General features: G+C 44.0%; 1 protein-coding gene and 1 non-coding gene across 13 annotated transcripts in view; both read left to right on the top strand.

The window, feature by feature from the left end:
• Nucleotides 1-26,317, top strand: part of MINK1 (misshapen like kinase 1) — an 86,240-nt gene that overhangs the window by 2,902 nt on the left and 57,021 nt on the right. The gene's annotated exons all lie outside the window — the stretch shown is intronic.
• On the top strand, nt 6,900-7,006 carry LOC126027119 (U6 spliceosomal RNA). Its single transcript, XR_007502205.1, has one exon. It is a non-coding gene; the product is annotated as a U6 spliceosomal RNA (small nuclear RNA).

Genomic DNA, 26,317 nt, shown 5'->3' with positions numbered 1-26,317 from the left:
GATGCTACAGCTGTACATCCAAAGACTCAACAACACTGAAAACACGTGATCTAAGCTGCAACCACTGAACGTTGTAATATGCCTGTCAAGTGGCTGGAAGGGGTGAGGGAAGAAGGAGGGTTCTGATGGAATATGATTGGTGAAGGGAGTTGACATTAGGAATAGAATTGGTATTGTAATATAAGCCTGGGGCCGGAGAGAGAGCATGGAGGTAAGGCATTTGCCTTGCATGCAGAATGGTGGTTCGAATCCCAGCATCCCATATGGTCCCCTGAGCCTGCCAGGAGCGATTTCTGAGCATAGAACCAGGAGTAACTCCTGAGCGCTGCCAGGTGTGACCCCAAAACCAAAAAAAGAAAAAAGAAAGAAAGAAATATAAGCCTAAAACTCAACTATCAATAACTTTGTAAGCCACAATTCTTTAAATATTAAAAAAAAGATTATCTTTGGTCTTCTGGTGATAAGTAAATAATTTGATATTATAAGATAGTGAGTTTCACTGATCTCTTAGCCACTTGCAAATGGGCTGAGTGGATCTTCCATTTTGTAAGGTCCATTTATATTTGACCTCTTTAAGATTCCATTTCTCTACCAGCATGGTAGCATGGGATTGTATTTCTGGGTTTTTTTTTGGCAGGGGCGGGGGTGTCACAGGTTTGGACCACACCTACGGTACTTGGGTCTAATCTTTTTTTTTTTTTTGGTTTTGGTTTTTGGGTCACACCCAGGGCAACACTCAGGGGTTACTCCTGACTCTACGCTCAGAAATCGCTCCTGGCAGGCTCGGGGGACCATATGGGATGCTGGGATTTGAACCACCACCCTTCTGCATGCGAGGCAAACACCCTACCTCCATGCTCTTTCTTTGGCCCCTTGGGTCTACTCTTGACTTAGTGGTCAGGAAGCACTCCTGGCAAGCTTGGGAGACCATATGGGGTACCAGAGATCAAACTCAGGTCAGCTACACACAAGGCAAGTGCCCAACTATCTTTTTGGCCCTATATTCTGAGATTTTTTTTGTTTTGTTCTGTTTTGTTTTTCTGCCACCTCCGGTAACACTCCTGGCTGTGTGCTCAGAAATCGCTTCTGGCTTGGGGGACCATATGGGACACCGGGGGGGGGGGGGGGGGATCGAACCAAGGTCTGATCCTTAGGCTAGCATGCGCAAGGCAGATGCTTTACTGCTTGTGTCACCGCTCTGGCCCCTATATTGAGTTTTTAAGTTCTAGCTTATTTATTGTATAACTTTGTCTTTGACACTGTTTCTCCCTTTTCACTACTGCAGATTCTTAGAAGATCCTTACTTTTCTACCTTTGGGGGGAGGGGTGAATTCTTTCTTTTACCACCCCCAACCCTTCAGTTTGTGACATGCTGGAGATTGATCCTGAACCTCTGGTTTGCAAAGCAGGCATTCGGCCTATTGAGCTCTTTGGGCCCAAGTCTTCTTTTTCTTATCTCTATATAGAGAGTAACTGAAGCTGGAGTGAGAGATAGTACACCTGTAAGGGGCTTGCTTGCATGTGACTGATCCAGCATCCCACATGGCTCCCAAGCCTTGCCAGGAGTGATCCTTAGTACAGCATCAGGATTAAGCCTTGAGCATTGTCAGGTATGGCCCCCAAAACAAACAACAACAACAACAACAACAATAAAAACAGAGCAGCTGAGGAATAAATAATATATTTTTCTGTTATGTCCAGTTTTGGCACACACTAAGTAGCCATATGGTTGTCCTTATTTTTATTATTACTAAATGACAGTCAGAGAAGTCTTCCAGGACAACAATATCTAAACATCCCTTTCCTTAGGATATCATATCCTTAGTTTGCTTTATTTTACTTCATAGTATTTATTAACAGCTAACGTATATTTTTATTAGTCCTAAATTAAAATATAAGTTCAAAAAAGCTAGAATTTTGACACCTTTGTTAACTTTTGTATCCCCACTACTTATAACTATTTGCCATATAGTGGGGTTTGAATAAATCTGTGTATCATATGCCAATAGTTCTTAGAACAAAGTTTGAATAGAGAAAGCATTGAGTAAATGTCATCCAGTTAGGTTCTTCTTGCCTTTATTTTACACGCATACTATTAAGAATATATCTCTTAAAAAGAAAAAAGAATATATCTCTTTGAGTTGTTGTTTTAGAATTGCTTGTTTTGAGGACAACAGAGTTCTAGAAGCTCTCATCTGAATGATGCCCTCAAAGCAGAATCAGTTGAGAGATTATTTGCTCATCTTATTTGAAAGTGTCTGTGTCCAAACTTGATTATATTCTAGGGACCAAAGCAATAGTACAGCATGTAAGGCACTTGCCTTGCATGTGGCCAACCTGGGTTCAATTCCCGACATCCCATATGGTCTCCTGAGTACTGCCAAGAGTAATTCCTGAATGCAGAGTTAGGAGTAATCCTGGAGAAACTTCAGATGTGGTTCAAAAAGCCAAAAACAAACTAATTTGATTATATTCCAGGAGAATTCTGATTTGGAATTCTTGGTTTCTCAATAGAAGTGGATGGATTAAGGAGGACATCAACTCTAGGCTGACCTCTTTTCTCCTGCATTGCTCCTTTTGGTTGACCCATTTCATAAATCATACAGCTTCTTTTTACTGTTCTGCCAGCTGGAATTTTAGACTGCAGTGTCCTTGAAACTATGGAACTGTGCTTAGTGTTGCTGTATTGAAATAATATGGAACACAGTCAAGAGGGACTTCTTGTGGAGCCAGAATGATAGTACAGTGTTTAGAGTGCTTGCCTTGCATGTGGCTGACCTGGGTTTGATCCTAGTACCCTACGTAATACTTCAAGCACCACCAGGAGTGATTCTTGAGTACAGAGCCAGGAATAATTCCTGAGCACCACGAGATGAACTTTGGGCCAGAGTGATAGCACAGTGGTAGGGCATTTGCCTTGCAGGTGGCCAACCCAGGACAGACCTAGGTTTGATATTTTGCACCTGTCAGGATCAGTTTCTGAGTACAGAACCAGGAGTAACCCGTGAGCGCCATCGGGTGTGGCTAAAAAAAAAAAAAAGCCACACACACAAAAACAAAACAAAACAAAACAAAACAAAAAAACCAACACACACAAAAAGAGGAACTTGTTGCTAGGTAGAAGTGCTGACAAAGATGTTCTTTTTCAAATGATTTTGTATGTTAATGTTTTTCTATGAGTCCCTTCCCCTTTTCTTCGTCATGAGTATGTGGAATGAAATTTGGAAAGTTGGCTGTTCTATGCATGAATTTCTGGGCTGTTGAATAATGTGGAACTGCTACTGTGTTCAGATGTGCTATTTGCCCAAATGAGGACAGATGCCTCAGGCTGGGAAATTGGAAGACTAGCCACATAAAACCCAAGTAATGGCATTAAGTAATACATTTTTACCTAGAGAGCTACAAGTAAGACTTGGGACTCGCGAAACTAAAAGTATTCAGAGTGGAGTGAATGAAATATTGCTTTGATAAAAGAAAAATTTCCTGGACTATTTTTAGCCATTCTCTAATGGAAAGAGGCACAACAAAATCACCTTTTGTGCTGTGGGATAGGAAAGGTTATAGCCTGTGTGTGTGTGTGTGTGTGTGTGTGTGTGTGTGTGTGTGTGTGTGTGTGTGTGTGTGTGTGTGTGTGTGATAGGAAAGGTTATAGCGTGTGTGTGTGTGTGTGTGTGTGTGTGTGTGTGTGTGTGTGTGTGTAAAGGTTCATTAGAGACCAAGGGTCAGTAAAGAACTTCCTGGTCTCCCTCTTTTTTTTTTTGTCCAGGGATTTTTGCTCAGGGGTTGTACCTAGTAACTCTTGAATGGTGTAATGGTGGCGCTCTGGGGACCTTATGGTATGTTGGAGATAGATCCCTGGTCTGCCACATGTAAGACAAGTGCCTTGCCCACTGTATTATCTCTCTGGCCCCATACATCGTTATCCTTCAATAAGAACTCAGGTTTAGCACTACATGGTATGAAATCCTCCATTCCTTTTAGCTTTAAATTGCATGCCTAAGAAAGGGGTAACTTACAAGCTTGGATATTTAGACTATACTTGCTTGTCATCTTGAGAGCACACTGGAAGGATATTTGCAACCAATCTTTTTCTTTTTTCTTTCTTTTTTTGGGGGGTGGGGTTTTGGGCTACACCCAGTGATGCTCAGGGATTACTCCTGACTATGCACTCAGAAATCACTCCTGACTAGGGGGACCATCTGGGACACTGGGGATTGAATCAGGTCCATCCTGGATCTGCTGTGTGCAAGGCAAATGCCATACTGCTGTGCTATCCCACCGGCCTGCAACCAATCTTTACAAGTTTACTGTTTTAGCAGTCTATAGATAAGGAATACAGTAACCTCTCACCCAGAAACAGAACAGTGCTCAGATGTGAGAGCATCTCCAGAAGCTATAGAAAGTCTTGTCTCCAAAGATTTCTGTCACCTAAGTTGTTCGAGAGACAGCTATCTCTATTTACCTGCTGCGATCAGTCACTAGATTGAACTAGGGCTGGCCACATGCAAGACAAGTACCTTAACCCCTATTCTCTCTGGCCCTGTTTTATCTTGTTTGTTTGTTCATTTATTTTTGGTTTGGGGGCCACACCTGGCGGTCCTCCAAGGTTACTCTTGCTCTGTACTCAGAAATCATTCCTAGCAGGCTTGGGGGAGCATACAGGATGTTGGGGAACAGGCCCAGGTTGGCTACATGCAAGACAAACACCCTACCTATTGCTATTGCTATTGCTCCAGCCCCACTTGTTTTAATTTTGTACAAGAAAAAAAAAAAAAAACATTTATTGGGCCAGTGAGATAGAACAGGAGTTAAAATTCTTGATATGCATGTGATCCACCAGTTTTGATCTCCAGCACTGCATATGGTCCTTCAAGCACACCAAGAGTGACCCCTAAGTACTTCCAGGTATGACCCTCCCAAAACAAAATAATTAAACAATTTTAAGTAGGGATAAGAGTGAGAGCACAGCAGGTAGGGAGTTTGCCTTGATCATGGCCAACCTGGGTTTGATCCCTGACATCCCAAATAGTTTTTATAGCGTGCTAAAGTTTTTTATGACAGTCATTATTGTGGTTTATAATTTTAAAGACATATATTCAGATTATTTTATTAATATCTCGACTGACTATAAAGAAAATCATGTTTAGGGGGCTGGAGAGATAGCACAGTGGTAGGGCTTTTGCCTTGCATGCAGCCAATCCAGGACGGACAGTGGTTAGAATCCTGACATCCCATATGATCCCCTAAAAATCATGTTTATTTTGCTCATCACTGTCTTTCACACTAACTACTAGATCTTGATTAAATAGAACAAGGATTTTTATTCATCGTCAGCATGTACATTCTCAGGCTGCTTTGCCACTGGATAAAATCTTGAGGGTCACTACAATTTCATTTCTTTTTTCTCTCTACCCCCTTTATTCCCTACCCTAATTTAAAAAAAAAGCCTTTTCAGTTATCCTGGAAGTTACATCCTCTAGATGGAGGATCCCAGATTCAAGTCAAGGAACTCTTTGTTAAGAGGAGAAAATAAAAAAATAAGAGAAACAAGAAAACAAATGCAGACTGTGGAGATTTCCACAAAGAAAAATATTTGTCTCTTTCTATATTCTTTGGTCATTTATGAAATGCTTTGGGAGTCATCGTATTAATTTTATTTCTTCTGTTTCTTCAACCTAAGAAGGGAAGAAGACCGAGTATAATAATGAGTGTTGGAGGAGAAGAAAGACTATCAAAATTCAAAATGATGCTACAGTGATAATACAAGGGGTAGGACACTTGTCTAGCATGCAGCTAACTCAAGTTCGATCCCTGGTACCCCACACCCTCCAGGAGTGATCACTGAGCACAGAGCCAGGAATAAGCCCTAAGCACCACCAGGTGTGACCTAAAACAAACCAAAAAAAAAATTCAAAGTGACCACAGAACAACAGAAGACAAAGCATAATTCACGACAATCTGATTTATTAAAAAAAATGTCTATAACTCAAGGATCCTAAGATAGTAATACAAATAGTAATACTATGGCAGACCTGAGCTTGTAAAGGAATTTCTCAGGTAGATACAACAAGAGTTCTGATTAAATAACATTATATCCTCAGTGAGCATCACTTCATAACTCATGTGCCTCAGCTAAGAGTGCAACCCCCTCTGCAAGCATATAAACAAGCACTACAATGAAGATAGAATCCTGGTAAGCACCTTGGCCATGTGTTCAAATACTAAAACCAATGCATGACCCCTGGCATGTACAACTAAAAATGTGCCAACAGGGGGCTGAAGTGATACAATTGGTAGTGAAAGGTATGTCCCTTGCCATGCATGTGGCCAACCTAAATTTAATGCCTGCCATCCCATACAATTACCTGAGAATGGCCTGGAGTAATCCTTGAGTGCAGAGCCAGAAGTTAAGCTTTGTGCCCCTCTTACCCAAAAAAACCCCAAAAAGCAAATTGTATCACTCAAAAAATACCAGTCAAGAGTGTGTGCAACAACCGGTCAGTAAAAATCATTTACACCTCCAAAGGGAAAGGAAAGGATTAAAAAATTAATTGGGGCCAGAGAGATAGTACAGTTATTAAGACACTTGCCTGGCATGCAGGCAACCTAAGTTGGATTCCCTGGATTCATATGATCCTCCAAGCACCGCCACTAGTGATGTATGAATAGAGATCCAAGAGTATGCCCTGAGCACAGCCAGATGTGGCCTCAAAACAAAACAAATAAAATATTTTATACATGGTACAGTACCAAGATCATCCTTCCCATCCTTCCTTAAATCCTGAGTTCCAAAATAGCAGATTGAAAAGATTGAACCCAAGCACTGGGCCAGTAGTAGCCCTGAGCACCACTGGGTATAATCCAAAAGCCAAAAAATAAGTAAGAATGGTGTATATTTAGTGCTCACTTCTGCAGTACATATACTAAAATTGGAACGATACAGAGAAAATTAGCATGGCCCCTGCACCAGGATGACATGCAAATTCGTGAAGCGTTCCATAATAAAAAAATAGGTGTATATTTAATGTATATGGTATGATGCTTCAAAATACATAGTGATTACTACGGGCATCTATATATGTCTTCCAATAGTTGCTGTGCATGTGATGCATGTATATGCGTATGTATATATCACTTGATAGTAGTACTCTGGTGATTTTGGATTGAAAGTAAGTTTTACAGAAATAAATATAAGGAGGCCCAATCTTGGACCTAGTTCTTAAGATCTGTGGGAAGTGGGATCTTCCAACATGAGATAGATACTGCATATAATTAAATGAGAATCAATTTACATTGTGATGAGTGAGTGGGGTGTGTGTGTAGTGGGAGTGTTAATGGTTTTGCATGTTGCAAATGAAAGACATGAGGAAGCCAGTCTTGGACTACCAGACACCAGGAATATTCGAATATCAGCAGAATGGAGGCGTAGAAGACAATGGGATGAGCTATGCGAAGGTTTGGGAGGAGTCATAATGGCTGGAGATGCCTTTTTTGGTGTTTTTTTTGTTTTTGTTTTTTGTTATTTTGGTATGCCAACTGTGCTCGGGCTTACTCCTGACTCTTACTCCTGACCCTCAGTGGTGTGGGATCAAACATAGGTCAGCTGCTTGCAAGGCTTAACCACAGTATAGTTCAGTAGGGGCCGGAGAGTGCACAGCAGCGTTTGCCTTGCAAGCAGCCGACCCAGGACCTACGGTGGTTGGTTCGAATTCCGGTGTCCCATATGGTCCCCATGCCTGCTAGGAGCTATTTCTGAGCAGATAGCCAGAAGTAACCCCTGAGCGCCACTGGGTGTGGTCTAAAAAAATAAAGTATAGTTCAGTAGCTGGAGAAATGAAATTTCTTTGCCTAAGGAAAAAAATTGCAGTGTTTTGTAAGGAAAGAGGCAAGATAAATAAGTAGAATAAACAGAATACATCTACATACAATAATATGTAGAACCTTTGATTTTACCTTTGAAGTTCATGCCTTCAAGAAGGAGAATCTTAACACGTAGCCAACTCTGGTTCCATCTCTGGTATCTCTTATGGCTCTCTGAGCCTGCCAGGAGTAACTTCTGAGTGCAGAACCGGAAGTAACCCCTGTGTGCAGCCAGGAGTGGCCCAAAAAACAAAAATAAAAGAAGGTGGACAGGTAAGTGGAGAGTTTGTGTGCTTAAGAACACCATCATGGGCCCGGAGAGATAGCACAGCGGTGTTTGCATTGCAAACAGCCGATCCAGTACCAAAGGTGGTTGGTTCGAATCCAGGTGTCCCATATGGTCCCCCGTGCCTGCCAGGAGCTATTTCTGAGCAGACAGCCAGGAGTAATCTCTGAGCACTGCTGGGTGTGACCCAAAAACCAAAAAAAAAAAAAAAAAAAAAAAAAAAGAAGAAGAACACCATCATGGGCCAGAGAGATAGCACAGTGATAGGGCTCTAGCCTTGCATGCAGCTGATTCGGGATGGATGGTGGTTCGAATCCCAGCATCCCATATGGTCTCCCATGCCTGCCAGAAGCAATTTCTGAGCACAGAGCTAGGAGTAACCCCTGAGCGCCACTGGGTGTGACCCCCCCAAAAAAAATTGTGTCTAAGTTCACATAGCAGTGAATGTACTTCTACTTTGATTTTATGCTGAGCAGTCTTATTTATTATGTTGTGGGGCCACACCTGAATATGCTCAAGTGTGCTATTCCTGGCATATCACTGTCAAGAAACAAACCTCAGCCTCCCACATTCAAAGCATCTGCTCCAACCCTTTAAGCTATCTCCTGCTCTAGTAGATCTCTATCAGGCTTGACAGTGGTTGTTTTTAATGGATAATGGGGAAAAAAATTTCCCTTTCTTCCCCTCCCTGTTGCAGTGTCCTGTGGACACACACTTGATTACAGTGCCAGGAATCACAATAGCAGTGCCTTGAATTGAACTCTGCCTCACACATTCAAGGCAACTACTCTGTCAGTGGGCCACCTTTCCAAGCTGAAGAAAGGGAAATTTTTTCCTTTAAAAAAAAATGTTGCCGGGAAGATGACATGGATGTAGGGCATTTGCCTTGCACTCAGAAGGACAGTGGTTCGAATCCCGGCATCCCATGTGGTCCCCTGATCCTGCCATGAGCAATTTCTGAGTGTAGAGCCAGGAGTAATCCCTGAGTGCTGCTGGGTGTGGCCCAAAAACTAACAAATAAAAAGTTGGAACCAGAGCAGTGGCGCAAGCAGTAGGGCATTTGCCTTGTATGTGCTTACCTAGGACAGACTGTGGTTCGATCCCCCAGTGTCCCATATGGTCCCCAAGCCAGGAGCAATTTCTGAGTGTATAGCCAAGAGTAACCCCTGAGCATCACTGGGTGTGGCTCAAAAACAAAAAAAAAATTGGAGATGGAGAGATAGCACAGTGGTAGGGTGTTTGCTTTGCACACAGCCAATCCAGGATGGAGAGTAGTTTTAATCCCAGCATCCTATATGGTCCCCCAAGCCTGGAGTGATTTCTGAGTGCAGAGCCAAGAGTAACCCCTGAGGGGCCGGGAAGGTGGCGCTAGAGGTAAGGTGTCTGCCTTGCAAGCGCTAGCATAGGATGGACCGTGGTTCGATCCCCCTGCGTCCCATATGGTCTCCCCAAGCCAGGGGCGATTTCTGAGCGCATAGCCAGGAGTAACTCCTGAGCGTCAAACGGGCGTGGCCCAAAAACAAAAAACAAACAAACAAAAAAGAGTAACCCCTGAGCATCGCCGGGTGTGGCCCAAAAACCAAAAACAGGAAATCACTCTTGGCAGGCTTGGGATCCCATATGGGATGCTGGGAATTGAACCATCGTCTTTCTATTTTGTTGGCCATGTGCAAAGCAAATGCCTTACTGCTGTGCTATCGCGCCAGCCCCTTTTTTTGGAGGGGCCACATTTTACTGGTGGGGTGCTACTCCCAGTGTGATGCTTGGAGAACATGTTGTGCTGGAGATTTAATTCTGACCTCCTTCGTGCAAGTCATGTGCTCTAGACCTCTGAACCATCCTCTTTAACGCTCAAACATGGGGAAAAATCGTTTTTGGAAGAGTGTGGTCTCTTAAGCATTCCTCAGACTGCTCCTGATAATGCATTGTTGCTTGGGCTCTGTGATGCCATTCCTGACAGTGCTTGGGGGCCTCCAGGGTTGCAGACAATAATGCTTGAGGGAGCATGTGGTACTGATCATCATAACACAGCCTCATATAGGCATGTACATTAATCATGCTACTATCTCTCCAGCCCTAAGAATGGGAAATTTCTGGATACCCTAGCCACAAGAAACCATTTGAGAATGGTTAGAAAGATGTGAATTGGGTATTGTTTCTGATCTAACAGTCTCTGCACACAGTCCTGGCAGGAATCATCTGTGAATCAGTAGAATGGGGTGAAGAAAATTTCACCACCTTCAGTCCAACTCAACTTGTTTTTTTTCTCCCTGAAGTCTTTTTTTATTACTCTCATAAATCTTGCATTTGACACTTAATATATAGAACTTGGTATTGAATACTATTTTATATTCTTTTTTTCTCTCTGGATAAGGGACCATTTTCTTTCTTTCCTTTTTTTTTTTTTTTTTTTTTTTTTGGTTTTTGGTTCACACCTGGCAGTGCTCCGGGTCAGTCCTGGCTCTAGGCTCAGAAATCGCCCCTGGCAGGCACAGGGGACCATATGGGATGCTGGGATTCGAACCACCGTCCTTCTGCATGAAAGGCAAATGCCTTACCTCCATGCTATCTCTCCGGCCCCTGATTTTTTTTTTTTTGGTGGGGGGACATTTTCTATTGATCCCTTAACAATATTTACAAAATGCTGAGCTCAGTGTTACTCACTTGGTAACAAATGAATTCATTGTTCCTGTGGTGGTCTTTTCCTACTATATTCAATTTACAGGCAACAAAGCATATGTTGTAATGCTGGGTACCATGGGACAAAGAACAATACAGGTATGGGTACATTTTGTTTCCCAATAGGCTGGAATTGCTCTCCAGAGGGTACTTTGAAATGTTAGAAAGGGAGTTTTAATTGTCAGTGTATTTGGAGAGTACTAGCAGCTTTTAGTGTATGGGGATTGATGATGTTAACCATCCTGCAGTGTCAGGGACAGCATGGTGAAGAATTTTTATTCCATCCAAATTGTCAGCAGTGCCTCTTGTGAACTTGTTTTGGTCATAGAAAAGATAGGAGAACCATAGGAAGGTTTCTTCTTCTTAGAAGTTGACATAGTTCCTTAAACACCTTGTTTGCTTTTTTCTGGGTGAGAAGAATATAGACTTTAAATTCTTTTTGTGCATGGTACATATCTCATAGCTCTGTCTACCTGCACCCCTGTGCAGTAAAATGGGGAGGCTCTAAGCCACCCTTACAAGGAAGATTTTCATGCACTCTTCAGTGCCCACCTTCCCTCCTGTCTTTTTCTTTCTCACTTTCTTGCTTTTTTGTTTTCACACCCAATGGTGCTCAGGGCTCTATGCTCAAGGATCATTCCTGGCAGTGCCAGGAATTGAACCTGGGTTGGCCATGTGCTAGGCAAATGTCTTAACTCCTATAATATCTCAGGTCCCTCACCTATCCTTTCAAGGCACATTTGAAAGAAAGTGGCTGTAGTACTTGGTCTTTCATTCTGAGTTGCTCCAAGAAAATAATTGCCCAAGCTTACCCTAAAGGGGCTAGAACAGTGACACAAGCGGTAGGGCATTTGCCTTGTAAGTGCTAACCTAGGATGAACCGAGGTTTGTTTCCCCCAGCATCCCATATGGTCCCCCAAGCCAGGAGCGATTTCTAAGCACATAGCCCCTGAGCGTCACCAGGTATGGCCCAACTCCCCCTCCCCCCAAAATGGAGGTCTCTGTAGTACTTGGCCTTTCATTCTGAGTTACTCCAAGAAAATAATTGCCCAAGCTTACCCTAAAGCCTAAGGGACATGAAGAGCAGGTAGGTGCATACACAGTGAGAAAGGAGGCAGCACTTTCGTTATTCTCTTTAGTCTTGAAGACTCAAGAGATATGGTGTCACTACTTGGATTGCTGAGGAGGAACTAGGGTAGAATGCAACTGTCATCCTACTGAATATTTTAAAGAAAAACAGCTTTGGAAGAAACTAAGTTGATGGGAATAGAACAACTAACTGATTGGAACAAGTTGATGAAATCATTCAATGACACTCATTAGAGCTACAACCTACTTCTCTGAATTTGAATTTAAAAGATCCAAACTGAATAGGTTCTTGTTCTTGTCTATTTAAAGTTTGTAGAAGCTGAAGGAAGTCTTTATACCTTAACAAGGCCACTCCACCATGGACATTACATTCATCCAGTGTTTGACCACCTTTTTCAGACTATGGCCTCCTTCAAATTTGTTTTTTGTTTTGGGGACATACCCAGTGGGTACTGGGAATTCTTTATCCTTTAAACTTTATTTCTTTAATTCAGATAGGTTTCTCTAATAAAAGTATCTTGTGGGGGAGGGGAAAAGAACAAAAGGACAGTGGGTAGGGCACACTCTTTGCACAGAGCTGACCTGTAGCACATCACATAGTCCCAGTCACTTCTTGGAGTGATCCCTGACCATAGACTCAGAAGTAAACCTTGTGGGGCCGGGAAGGTGGCGCTAGAGGTAAGGTGTCTGCCTTGCAAGCGCTAGCGTAGGACGGACTGTGGCTTGATCCCCCGGCGTCCCATATGGTCCCCCCAAGCCAGGGGCGATTTCTGAGCGCATAGCCAGGAGTAACCCCTGAGCGTCACTGGGTGTGGCCCAAAAACCAAAAAAAAAAAAAGAAGTAAACCTTGAGTACCATCAGGTGTCACTCAAAAATAAACAGCAAAAAGTATTTTTATTTTAATGTGGATATATTTCAGAAGCAGCTTTGGGATTAGAGTAAGACTGAACATTTAGGGGCTGGAGTAATAGCACAGCGGGTAGGACATCCCAGGTTCAATCCTCGGCACCTCATATGGTCCCCCAAGCCCACCTGGAGTGATTCCTGAGTGCAGAGCCGGGAGTAACCCCTGAGCAAAGCTAGGTGTGCCCCCCCTCAAAAAAAAAAAAACCAGAATGAACATTTACTATGCAGTAGGTTCTTTTCTTCTAATTTCATTATATCTAATAACTTTAGGATTTTTGTTTTTTGGGGGCCACACCCATTTGAAACTCAGGGGTTACTCCTGGCTATGTGCTCAGAAATCACCCCTGGCTTGGGGGGGGGGTACTATATGGGACGCTGGGGGATCAAATCACGGTACGTCCTAGGTTAGCGCTTGCAAGGCAGATGCCTTACCTCTAGTGCCACCTCTCTGGCCCCGGCATTCTTTTTTGTTCTTGTTTTTTGGGGCCACATCTGGTGACCCTCAGGGGTTACTCCTGGCTATGTGCTCAGCAATCACTCCTGGCCTGGGAGACCATAAGGGATGCAGGGGGATTGAACAACTGTCCTAGGTCAGCCGTGTTCAAGGCAAACACCCTACCGCTGCACTACCACTCCGGCCCCTGTCTTTCAGATTTTTTTGGGAGGGGTCACACCCAGCAGCACTCGGGTTACTCCTGGCTCTACACTCAGAAATTGCTCCTGACAGACTCGGGGGACCATATGGGATGCCGGGATTTGAACCACCATCCTTCTGCATGCAAGGCAAATGCCTTACCTCCATGCTATCTCTCCGGCTCCTTCTTTCAGATTCTTTTTTTTTTGTTTGTTTTTGGGTCACACTGGTGCTCAGGGGTTACTCCTGGTTGTCTGCTCAGAAATAGCTCCTGGCAAGCACGGGGGACCATATGGGACACCGGGATTCAAACCAACCACCTTTGGTCCTGGATGGGCTGCTTGCATGGAAAACGCTGCTGTGCTCCAGGCCCTCCCTCTTTCAGATTCTTTTTTTTTTTTTTTTTTTTTTTTTTTTTGGTTTTTGGGCCACACCCGGTGACGCTCAGGGGTTACTCCTGGCTATGTGCTCAGAAATCACTCCTGGGGGCCGGGAAGGTGGCGCTAGAGGTAAGGTGTCTGCCTTACAAGCGCTAGCGTAGGACGGACCGCGGTTCAATCCCCCGGCGTCCCATATGGTCTCCCCAAGCCAGGGGCGATTTCTGAGCTCATAGCCAGGAGTAACCCCTGAGTGTCAAACGGGTGTGGCCCAAAAAAAACCAAAAAAAAAAAAAAAAAAAAAAAAAAAAGAAATCACTCCTGGCTTGGGGGACCATATAGGAGGCCGGGGGTTAGAACCGCGGTTCGTCCTAGGCTAGCGCAGGCAAGGCAGGCACCTTACCTCCAGCGCAACCGCCCGGCCCCTCAGATTCTTAATAGTATTTTTATTTTTTAGTTTTGTTTTGGTCCACATTTGTCTGTTCTCAACTTATACCTGGCTCTCTGTACTCAAGGATCAGTCCTTGTGATGTTTAGGGGATCACATGGGATTCCAGGGATAGAACCAGGTTGACTATGTGCAAAGCAAGTGCCTTACCTGCTGTACTATCTCTGGCATTATTATTATTATTATTATTAGTAGTAGTAGTAGTAGTAGTAGTAGTAGTAGTAGTAGTTGTTGTTGTTTTTGGGCCACACCCAGTGACACTCAGGGGTTACTCCTGGCTATGTGCTCAGAAATCACTCCTGGCTTGGGGGACCATATAGGAGGCCGGGGGTTAGAACCGCGGTTCGTCCTAGGCTAGCGTGGGCAAAGCAGACACGTACCCCTTGCGCCACCGCTTCGGCCCTCCTATTAATATTTTTAAATGATAAAAACACTGAAGTTTATAGAAGTTGGAAGTAAAATAACTTGCCCCAGACTGGGCAGCCAGTAAATAGCATAGTCCAGTTTCAGAGGTAAGTCTGACTCTAGAATCTGAGTTTGTTCATTCCTGTGCTGTTGAGGCCTGTTTGTAGGAGGCAGGATATCTGTGTGGGTGCATGTTGATGGATGCATGAAGAGTGATATGTAATTGGCATTCTAGGCTAGGTATGCTTTGAGAAGTTTTGTACGTGCTTTTTTGTAAATGTAATTTACATTTTGTAAATTGTAAGTGCGTCTATGGCAACAGGCTTTCTGCACTTGCATAGGGATATTGCATTGTCCATATGTTTTTATGAGAAATGATTATTGTGCTCTAGGACTATATGATCTAGATATGTGATTTAATGAAGAGAACAGCTGGGCTTATTTTTGGCTCTGTGCTGAGGAATCATTGTTGGTAGTATTCAGGGGGCCATATGCTGTATTAAGGTTGAACAAGGGTCCACCACCTGTAAAATATTTATGTATGTTGAGTTATTAGATGAAGCATTCTTTTTTTTTTTCTTGTGGTGTGGTGGTGTTATTTGGTGGTGGTGGTGGTGGTGGTGGTGGTGGTGGGGTGGGGGATGGAGCATTCTAATGACAGTAAGGCAAAATAATTCAGAAGAGGAAAGAAGGATGAATGGTTCAGAAAAAGGCCTGTTCATCAGAGGGAGATTTTTCCTAGCTCCCTTTTTTTTTTCTTTTGTTTTTGGACCATACCAGTGATGCTCAGGGGTTAATGACTATGCTCAGGGATCACTCTTTGTGTTGCTCAAGGGACCATGTGCAGACCAGGTCAACAACCACTTGCAAGGCAAATGCCCTACTCATTAGATTATTGTTTCAACCCTCCTTTCCCTTTTTAAATTTTATTTTGTCATTTTAGTGGTGCTAGAGATGAACCCAAGGTCTCATACAATTGAGACATCCTCTCTACCATTCAGTTATATCACTGTACCCTTCCTGTTAAAGAAAAAAATTATAGTGAGGGACTGGAACAATAGCACAATGGTAGGGCATTTGCCTTGCACGTGGCCGACTGGAGACGGACCTGGGTTCAGTTCCCTGCATCCCATATGGTCCCCTGAGCCTGCCTGGAACTATTTCTGAGCACATAGCCAGAAGTAACCCCTGAGCATCACCAGGTGTGGCCCCAAAACCAAAAAAAAAAAAAAATTATGGTGGATAAATATATATATGTAATGTAAATACTATCATTTTATCCACTTTGTTTTAGGCAGACTACTTGGGCAATATGTGGCGCCAAACCATCTGCATGTAAAACATGTATTCCAACTTATTGAGCTATTTCTTCATCCTGTTCTCACCATTTTTAAGTATATAATTCAGCTAACTACCAATCCTATATCTCTCTAGAACTTCTTTTTCATCTCAAACTGAAAGTTTGTGGTCATTAAATGTTAGCTCCCCATTCCCACTGCTCTAGCCCTGCTAGTCATCAGCCTGGTTTTCCTCCCTTTCTGTGTGTGCGTGTGCAGAGTTCAGCAGAGGGCTTGACAGTCAGGAGAACACTTGAGCGCTGCCGGTGTGGCCACAAAATAACAACAACAACAACAAGATCCTGGAGTTCCTATGTGCAGTTCCTGTGTGCATTTGCTCCAACCCTCTAACACCTCTTCCCAGCCCCCTGAAAGGGACTTAAATGAAATGGCTAAATAGAACAAGAAGATTAGGTACTAAGGGAACCTTGTGGCACACTGGGCTTAGTCCTGGCAGGAACCAGAGGACCAAAAGGAGTGTCTGGGATTGAACCTGGGTCTGCCACATACAAGCCTAGTTCTCTGCCATTGTACTACCTCTTTGCCCCTAAATTTCTCTTTTGTATTTACATTCTTTGCCACCCCCCAGTCAAGACCTTCTTTCTGATCCTATTGTACTTAATATTCATTATCTATTCTCATCTATTTTTCATCATGGATGGAGATTGTAGGTAAGTGCTAGAAGAAGCTGTAAATAAGTTCATTTTCAGGATAAAGATAGTAAGATATAATGATTTTTCTGCTTTGGGTATAAGGAATACATGTGTTAATGGTTAAAGAGAAGTCTCCTTGGAAGTGAAGGAAACCTACATTAGATGAGTCAGTCATTTGACCTGGTCAGAGTCTGTTCTTCCTTTGTTTTGCTTTATTTCAGCACTAATAATTGTAGAGCTCTTGCTGATGCTTCATTTAATGATCTATTTATTCATACACATTTAGGATCTAGGTGCATCCAATGCTCATACATGAGCCAGGCCAAGTAGAGGATTTTATATCAGGTAGTGTGAGCTCAGATGCCTCTCACCTGTGGGATAAATGATATACCACCAAAAAGGCCTAAAATTCTCATGAGATGTTTTGGGGAACATTGTGGGTACCTCCATGTCTGGATTATATGGCTCCAGATCAGACCATGTAGTCATTTTAGGTGACTATACCCCTGGACAGGTCCAAGACCTTACCTTGAACTGAGATGGATTCCTGTAATGAAACGAAATGAAACATAAAACAGACCACAGTCCAAGAGGGAGAAGAAAGAACATTGTCTTATAATGCTTGCCTAGAGTTTGCCAGGAGGTTGGGATAGGGAGAGAAGAAGGGAGGGGAGAGAAGACACATGGTCCGAATTGTGACATTTTGTGTGGAGAGAGAGAAAGCTAAGCAAGGTGCATCTGGGCTTATGCTGCGTATTAGGCTTACCCCCCCCCCCAGCCTGTAGGCTCTCCCCAGTATCTTCCTGGGGTCCCCTGGTCTAGCCACCAGGCTTTGGCTTTTATACCTGGTTAGTTGACTTCACAAGGGGCCATGTCCCAGTTCATTGACAGTTACTGGGGCATCCTCACCCCTTAAAGATACATTAACATTTATACAGTAACAGATTCCTTAGAATAAAGTAGATCAGTATTGCTATCTCTCTATCAGAATTGTGTTTGGTCAGCCTGGGGTCCAGGGTACATCTCTGAAAAGGAGTGTTTCACAAAAATAGTGATGAATGTCCCTGCTGTTACCCAGACACATACATCCACCCACTAGGACCTCATAACCTCCTTAGATGTGTGAAATTGACCATCTTCAGAGCGCTTTGTTAGAGACCTACTGACTGGGACTGTTGATTCTCAGATAGTGTGATAACAGGGAGTGAGAAGCTGCAAGAACTACTGCTAGTTTTAGTCCATTTGGTTTACAGGGTGAGTGTTCTCTTCCTGGGACCTGGTTTCCTCATTTGCAAAATGAGGGGAAGATATCAGTTACTAAATCCAAGACCTAATCAGAATCACCCAGGTAGATTTTACTTTAATCTATATACACCTAAGCCCTGCCCCCCTGGAGATGATTCAGTAATTGAGTTTATGGGGCACATAACCCCATATGTGTATGTGTTTTCACAGTGATCAGTGAAGATTTCTTCTGGCAACGACGAATTGACCAAATGATCTCTAAGAGATCTTCTCAACCTTTTCAGACCCTGACCCCTTTTTTTTTTTTTTTTTTCTCTTTGGGCCACACCCAGGGACACTCAGGGGTTACTCCTGGCTAAGCGCTCAGAAATCGCTCCTGGGGGCCAGAGAGATAGCACAGCGGTAAGGTGTTTGCCTTAGACGCAGAAGGAGGGTGGTTCAAATCCTGGCATCCCATATGTTCCACTGAGCCTGCCAGGAGTAACCCCTGAGTGCTGCCGGGTGTGACCCCCCCCCAAAAAAAAAAAGAAATCACTTCTGGCTTGGGGGACCATATAGGACACTGGGGGATCGAACCACGGTTCGTCCTAGGCTAGCGCAGGCAAGGCAGACGCTCTATGGCTTGCACCACTGTCCTGGCCCCAGACATACACTATTTTAACCTGTGGCCCCCTTGGGGCTTTTTTTGGCCCCCAAAGGCTAACCATATTGCCCCTGGTTGAAAAACGCTACTCTAGACCAGTGTGTCCCAAAGTGGTGTGCTGGAATAATCCAGGATGTGGTGTTAAGTTTGGACAATGGGGTGTGGGGTGCTTTCTATTTGTTTGTTCGAAGAAGATAGATTTTCAGGGAGTCATTGATATTTTTGTTTGTTTTTGTTTTTTAGCTATACCCAGTGGTGCTCAGGTCTTACTCCTAGTGGACTTGGGTACTAGGGGTCAAAGTTGGGTTGGCCATGTGCAAGGTAAGCATCCTATCTGCTGTACTATTGCTCTGGCCATGATTTTTTTTTTTAGGGGAGGCCACACTCATTGGTGCTCAGGGGTTATTCAGGCTCGGGGCTCAGGGCTCAGAAATCATTCCTGGCAGGCTCAGGGGAATATGGGATGCTGGAGAAATCAAACCTAGGTTAGCATGTTCAAGGCAAACTCATTACCCACTGTACTATTACTTCGATCCCTCTGATTTGTTTTTTTATTTAAGAGGCCAATAAGCCAAATGAATTTGGGAACCTTTGCTGCCTTCTTTCCACTCTTCCTTTATAAAGACTTTTTGAGTGCCTACTTTGTGATATTCTGTGTTCTCGGGACTGACTTAAACATATGATAACTTAAATGATTTATAAAGTAGTCTCCAGAGGAAATTCTGTGTGGTGATTTCAGTAAGTGTGAAGCTGATAAAAGGAGGGCTTCAAAGAAATGATATTGGGGTGAAATAATTGAAAATGAGGTATGAGCTGGACTAGAAAATAACAATACGGGGCCGGAGAGATAGCATGGAGGTAAGGCGTTTTCCTTTCATGCAGGAGGTCATCGGTTCGAATCCCGGTGTCCCGTATGGTCCCCCGTGCCTGCCAGGAGCAATTTCTGAGCCTGGAGCCAGGAGTAACCCCTGAGCACTGCCGGGTGTGACCCAAAAACCACAAAAAAAAAAAAAGAAAATAACAATACTTACAACTGTGCAGTGTCAGAGTAGGTTAATAAAGGGAATATACATGGGGCTGGACATCTGAGAATGACACACTATTAAAAGAAGGCACGGGCATTTGTAAAAGGCTGTTTGAAGCATGAACTTCACAATCTGAGTTTTACAGTCTGCTCCTGAGTTTGTTAGAGCTGAGGAGAGAGAGGAGAACTCTCAGACCTAGTGAGGATTTTTTTTGTTTTGTTTTTTTGTTTTTGGGCCACACCTGGTTGTGCTCAGGGGTTACTCCTGGCTGTCTGGGTTACTCCTGGCTGTCTACTCAGAAATAGCTCCTGGCAGGCACGGGGGACCATATGGGACACCAGGATTCGAACCAACCACCTTAGGTCCTGGATCGGCTGATTACAAGGCAAATACCGCTGTGCTATCTCTCCGGGCCCGGATTTTTTTTTTTTTTTTTTTTTTTTAAATTTTGGGCCACACATGGCAGTACTCAGGGCTCACTCCTGGCTTTGTGTTCAGGATTATACCTAATGGGGACCATATGGGGTGCCAGGGATCAGATCTGGATTGAATGTGTGCAAGGCTAGTGTCTTGCCACCTGTCTATTGCTCCAACTCCAGAAAATGGGGGTTGGAGGCTAGTGAATTGATTTTGAATTTTTTTTTTTTTTTTTTTTTTTTGTACAAGATGGGGTTGCTTTAGGGCCACAACTAGTGGTGCTCAGGAGTGGTTTCTGCTTTGTGCTTAGGGAACCATGTGTGGTACTGGAGGTTGAACCTAGATCAGCTACATGCAAGTTAAGCACCTTAACCCCTGTGATAGTTCTGACTCTTAAGTAGAGTGTTGTTGATGGTGGCTTTTGTTTTGAGGTCACACTGGTGGTGCCAAGGGCTTTTTCCTGCCTTTGTGCTCAGGGATTGCTCTTGGCAGTTCTCAGAGGATCATATGGGTTGCCAGGGATTGAACCAGGGCCTGTTGTATGCAAGGCAAATGCCTTACCTGCTGTATCATCTCTCCAGCCCTCAAATCCCAGTTTTGTGTAAACTTTGACAAGGTCATTATTACACCTATGCTTTTTTTTTTCATCTAAAATCAGAGTAACGGGGCTGGGCGGTGGCGCTAAAGGTAAGGTGCCTGCCTTGCCTGCGCTAGCCTTGGACGGACCGCGGTTCGATCCCCCGGTGTCCCATATGGTCCCCCAAGCCAGGGGCAACTTCTGAGCGCATAGCCAGAAGTAACCCCTGAGCGTTACCGGGTGTGGCCCAAAAACCAAAAAAAAAAAAATAAAAATAAAATCAGAGTAACATGACCTACATAGACTATCTTGAGGATTAAAAAATAAGTACCAGGGGCCGGAGAGATAGCATGGAGGTAAGGCATTTGCCTTGCATGCAGAAAGATGGTTGTTTGAATCCCGGCATCCCATATGGTTCCCCCGAGCCTGCCAGGAGCAATTCCTGAGCGTAGAGCCAGGAGTAACCCCTGAGCGGTGCTGGATGTTACCCAAAAAAACAAAAAACAAAACAAAACAAAAAAAGTACCTGTAGAGGGGCTGGAGAGATAGCATGGAAGTAAGGCATTTACCTTGCATGCAGAAGGTCAGTGGTTCGAATCCCAGCATCCCACATGGACCCTCGAGCTTGCCAGGAGTGACGTTTGAGCATAGAGCCAGGAGTGATCCCTGAGCGCTGCTGGGTGTGACCCAAAAACCAAGAAAAAGAAAAGTACCAGTAGAATGCCAAGCATGGTGACATTTTTGCCATATTTCTCCGGTGAAAGTGCATTCTATTATTATTCTCTTCTAGTTTGTGTTTTTGGGGAAAAGAAAACTACCCTGTTGATTGAGTTCAACTCAATGGCTGTGGCTGGGTGAGTCACTGACTCCCCAGGTGTGGGCATGCAATTCTGAGAGTCTGACTACCTTTCCCCTCCCCTGGAGACTTTTACCATCTGAAAGTTTTCCAGTTTCATTGAGGAAAGAGCAACTTTAAAATTGAATCATCTAAACTTGAAACTCCTGTTTGTCCTGCCTCTTGAGTCAGGAATTCTGGTGGGTGCTAGGCAGGCAAGATGGCCCTACACACCCTTTTTTATAGGAGTTCTGGGATGGCTCAGAGGAAATACTGAGTCCAAAGGGAAAGACCTGCTCCTTATCTTGGGACATTCTGATGGGGCAACATGGTTTTATTCAGAAGTAAGAAACAAGACAGTTGGACAGAAATGTGTGAATACTGTTAGAATTCCAGATTCCAGGCTGGGCAGCCAGGGTTTGTTTCCTTTCTGCTGCCTTCTCTAGATTTCAGACTTTGCCTCAGAGTCTTTTTTTGCAGTCCCCACCCGTGGCTTCTTATCTGTTTTACTCTTGCTTGTACTTTTTTTTTTTGGAGGGGGCCCCCCACACCTGCCAGCGCTCAGGGTTTACAACTGGCCCTGCAATCAGAAATTGCTCCTGACAGGCTCAGGGAACATATGGGATACTGGAAATCGAATCCAGATCTGTCCTGGACAGGCTGTGTGCAAGTCAAATACCTTACAGTGTGCTATCTTTCAGGTCCCTTTTGCTTGTACTTTTTGTTTTGTTTTGTTTTATTTTTGGGCCACACCCGGCGGTGCTCAGGGGTTACTCCTGGCTGTCTGCTCAGAAACAGCTCCTGGCAGGCACGGGGGACCATATGGGACACCGGGATTCGAACCAACCACCTTTGGTCCTGCATCGGCTGCTTGTAGGGCAAACACCACTGTGCTATCTCTCCGGCCCCTTTTGCTTGTATTTTTTTTTTTTTTTTTGGTTTTTGGGCCACACCCGACGGTGCTCAGGGGTGACTCCTGGCTGTCTGCTCAGAAATAGCTCCTGGCAGGCACGGGGGACCATATGGGACACCGGAATTCGAACCAACCACCTTTGGTCCTGGATCAGCTGCTTGCAAGGCAAACGCCGCTGTGCTATCTCTCCCAGCCCTTGCTTGTACTTTTGATCTCAGGTGCTATGTCACTTCCTCAGCAGGCCTGCCCTGGCCACTCTCCCTTTAATCTTAAATAGTCTTTCTTTCTTTTTTCTGTAGATTACACAATTGAATTTTTACAGTTGTCACCATAACTTTCTTTTTTTTTTTCCTTTTGGATTTTTTGGCCCACATCTGGTGACGCTCAGGGGTTCTTCTGTCTATGTGCTCAGAAATTGCTTCTGGCTTGGGGGACTATATGGGATGCTGGGGGAATCGAACCAAGGTCCATCCTGGGTCAGCCGCGTGCAAGGCAAATGCCCTACCACTGCGCCATTGCTTCGGCCTCAATTGTCATTATATCTTCGTTTGTTTATTTGTTTGTTTTTGGGTCACACTCAACAGTGTTAAGGGATTACTCCTGGCTCTACTTTCAGAAATCACTCCTGGGCAGACTCAGGGGGCCATATGGGATGCCCGGATTCGAACCACAGTCCTTCTGCATGCAACGCAAATGCCCTACCTCCATGCTATCTCTCCATCCCCCTGTTGTCATTATATCTTGAAAGACTGCTTCTGAGAATAGATTGTCAGTTCCACAGCTGAAGGGACCATTTCTATTTTGTTTTTAATTATCACCTTCTAGTATCTTAGCAGGGTCTGAAGCATGTTTATTGAATGATATATAAAATGATTATTTCACTGTTTAGTCCACAGTAGGCAGTGGTTTTGTTTGTTTCTTTGTGTTTTTTTTTTTTTTTGGTTTTTGGGCCACATCCGTTAGTGCTCAGGGGTGACTCCTGGCCGTCTGCTCAGAAATAGCTCCTGGCAGGCACGGGGGACCATATGGGACACCAGGATTCGAACCAACCACCTTTGGTCCTGGATCGGCTGCTTGCAAGGCAAACGGCCACTGTGCTATCTCTCCGGGCCCTGTTTCTTTGTTTTTTTGGTTTTGTTTTGTTTTTTGATTTTGGTTTTGGTTTTTTTTTTTTTTTTTTTTTTTTTGCCACACCAGTGGCGCTCAAGGGTTATTCCTGGCTTTGTGCTCAGAAATCACTCCTGGCAGGCTCGGGGATATATAGGATGCCAGGGATTGAACCAGGTCGGACCATGAAAGGCAACACCTTAAGCGCATCTATTTGCTTGAACCCCCAGGCAGGGATGATTTCTTAGGAGGAGGAAAATTAGGATATGGTTCTGATGAAAAATTGGGTTAAGGTTCTTACCTTACCTTTTATTTTATTTATTTTTTTTGTTTTGTTTTTGGGCCACACCCAGTAACGCTCAGGGGTTACTTCTGGCTATGCGCTCAGAAGTTGCTCCTGGCTTGGGGGACCATACGGGACACCGGGGGATCGAACTGCGGTCTGTCCAAGGCTAGCGCAGGCAAGGGAGGCACCTTACCTCTAGCGCCACCGCCCGGCCCCACCTTACCTTTTAAATTCCTTCTTCTGTCTCACCTATATCTTTTGGGTGGTAATTTATTCTGAGTTGGTCTTTGGTGGGGCCAGAGAATGTCTGGTCTCCACCCTTTAGAGAGGATAACCCTGCTCTCCTTTCTGTGATTCAGACCCACTTTTCTTCAACACTCTGTTAGCTCCACCCTTTATCTGCTCTTCTTCCAGCTGGCTCCAGCTCACCTCTTTCTAGAATCTTTTTACATTTCTCTTGCAATTTTTTGAGCATTGTTTGTTTTGAACTCTACCCAGCAGTACTCCAGGGTTACTCCTGGCCTCCTCAGGGGTCACTGTGATAGAGGGAGCATCTGTGGTGCCCAGGATTAAACTAGAGTTGGTTGCATTCTAGGCAAGTGCCTTAATTCCTGTCCTCTTTCCCCAGTACTTATGTATCTTCTTGACATAATTTCTCTCTTATGGTATCTGGTTGTTCTTCTGTGTTGAATTAGAAATAATACTGGGGTAAGATTCGTTTTCATGGCCATGAGGCTTCTACAAAACCTTGAATTGGTGTGTTAAGTCCAGGAGAACGATGCGCCGTTCAAAGACACCAAGACCACAGTCTCATGCAAAAACAGGGGGTTTATTTTCTTACAAGCATGCAGGGGCTGCGCTAGAATCCAGCATAAGCTAGAAACTGCCAGCCCTGAGCCATGAGCTTACAAGCTGTATATAGTATTTCAAACAATAGAAAGGTACAGTAGATTGATTGGCTTTAGGAAGTACATGACATCTGGCATTTGCTCAATTACATTTTTGCAAGGTACAGGTGCAAGCTTACAGGGTTAACATGACCAGGTTAAAACCATGTAGGAACAGAAAGAAAGTTAAACTATAACTGGGTCTACACGTTCCCACAATTGTGAAGGTAGGTGAATGATCAGGAAACTTAGGGGAAACTTAAGTTCCCAGAATTGTGAAGGGGGGTAGGTGATTAGGGCAGTTAGCAAATCCAGGGGAAACTTTTCCTTTACATCCCCCCCTTTTCTTTTTGTTTGATCTCTAATCCTAGAGATCTTGGGTTGTTTGATTAAGTGCCTCATATTGCTACCTAATAATCATAAGGTCCTATAGTCAGTAATAGCAGCAGGAGCACAAGTGGGCCTGTAATGGCAGACATTAGAGTTGTTAGCCAGGGGGACTACTTGAACCAGGACTAAAACCAATTGTCTTGAACCCGGGATTTTTGTTCCCTTTCGTCTAGCCTCTTTTTAAGTATGTTCATGGATGCCTGTACAACCCCAGTGTTTTTGAGGGCCATGCATAGCCCACTTTCCTGTTAAAAGAGGAGATTTAACCCCCTTTTATTCTGGAGCACAACTTTTGACAGGGAAGTTAGCAAGTCTTTGAGAGCTTGAACTGAGGTTTTTATTTCTCTTAGGTCTTGCCTGACGGCTGTTTCAAGCTTACTGATTTGATCGGCCCCCCTTAAGAGCACAGTTGTTCCTGTTTCTGAATTAGCACACAATAATGGGAGGCCAGATTAAAAAACTTCAAGGGCAATGCAAGGCATTTCTTTTTATGCCCCCTTCCCCAGCTGCTCTTCAAAAAGTGTGATTCACTACAAATCTGGTTATCACGATCCAGTCCCAACTGGAAGAGAGCTTCCAGTATGCCTGACCAGTGGTTTCACAGTTCCATGCTGTCATCTGGTACAGTAGGTGATCTTCATTTTGCCCTGGTCCAGGAAGTTGGGTCAGATGGATATGCAGGGGGGGGGTCCTTTGAGGTCACCAGATAGTCTGTCCAGGCCACTGACCACCCGAGCTGTGGGCTTCTGAGAAGTATCTGAAAAAGACTTATGAAGAGGTTCCTGGGGGGGTTTTCACTTGTTCTGTATCTAAGGTCTTTTACACCTAGTGTGTAACAATTAATGATAACACAAGTTAAACAACAGAAATCAAAGCATCATAGCATTATTAACAAACAGCTCTGAATTATTTTTAGTTAGACTAATGTTTGCATTTATAATTTATGATCTGTTCCTGTACAATTAATGAGAATGCTTTCACCCATAGGTTACTTTACTTTAACTATAAAAATTATTTTTCTCTCCACCTCCACCCTGCACATTACCAGATATTTGAAAAAATTTTGGCTCTTTTCTTTGCATAAATACAATACTACTGGAGAAATCTCCATTTGGGGCACCCCCAATACTCACAGAGAATTTTTGAGGATAGGGTGGGGACACAGCAGGTTTGTCACGTTACAGTCACTTAGGCTAGGCTGATGTAGGAACGAGTTGGTTCGAGGATGGCTCTTGTCTTCTCACCCACTGCAGGATTTTCCTAGAGGTAGCCTGTTCCACTCCTCTTTAGGCTTGGAAGAGACTCTGACCTCAAGTC

The sequence above is a fragment of the Suncus etruscus genome, chromosome 1, assembly GCF_024139225.1.
Source record: "Suncus etruscus isolate mSunEtr1 chromosome 1, mSunEtr1.pri.cur, whole genome shotgun sequence".
Lineage (NCBI taxonomy): Eukaryota > Metazoa > Chordata > Mammalia > Eulipotyphla > Soricidae > Suncus > Suncus etruscus.
Note: the sequence above shows the minus strand (reverse complement) of the source record. Positions and strands in the feature narration are given on the sequence as shown.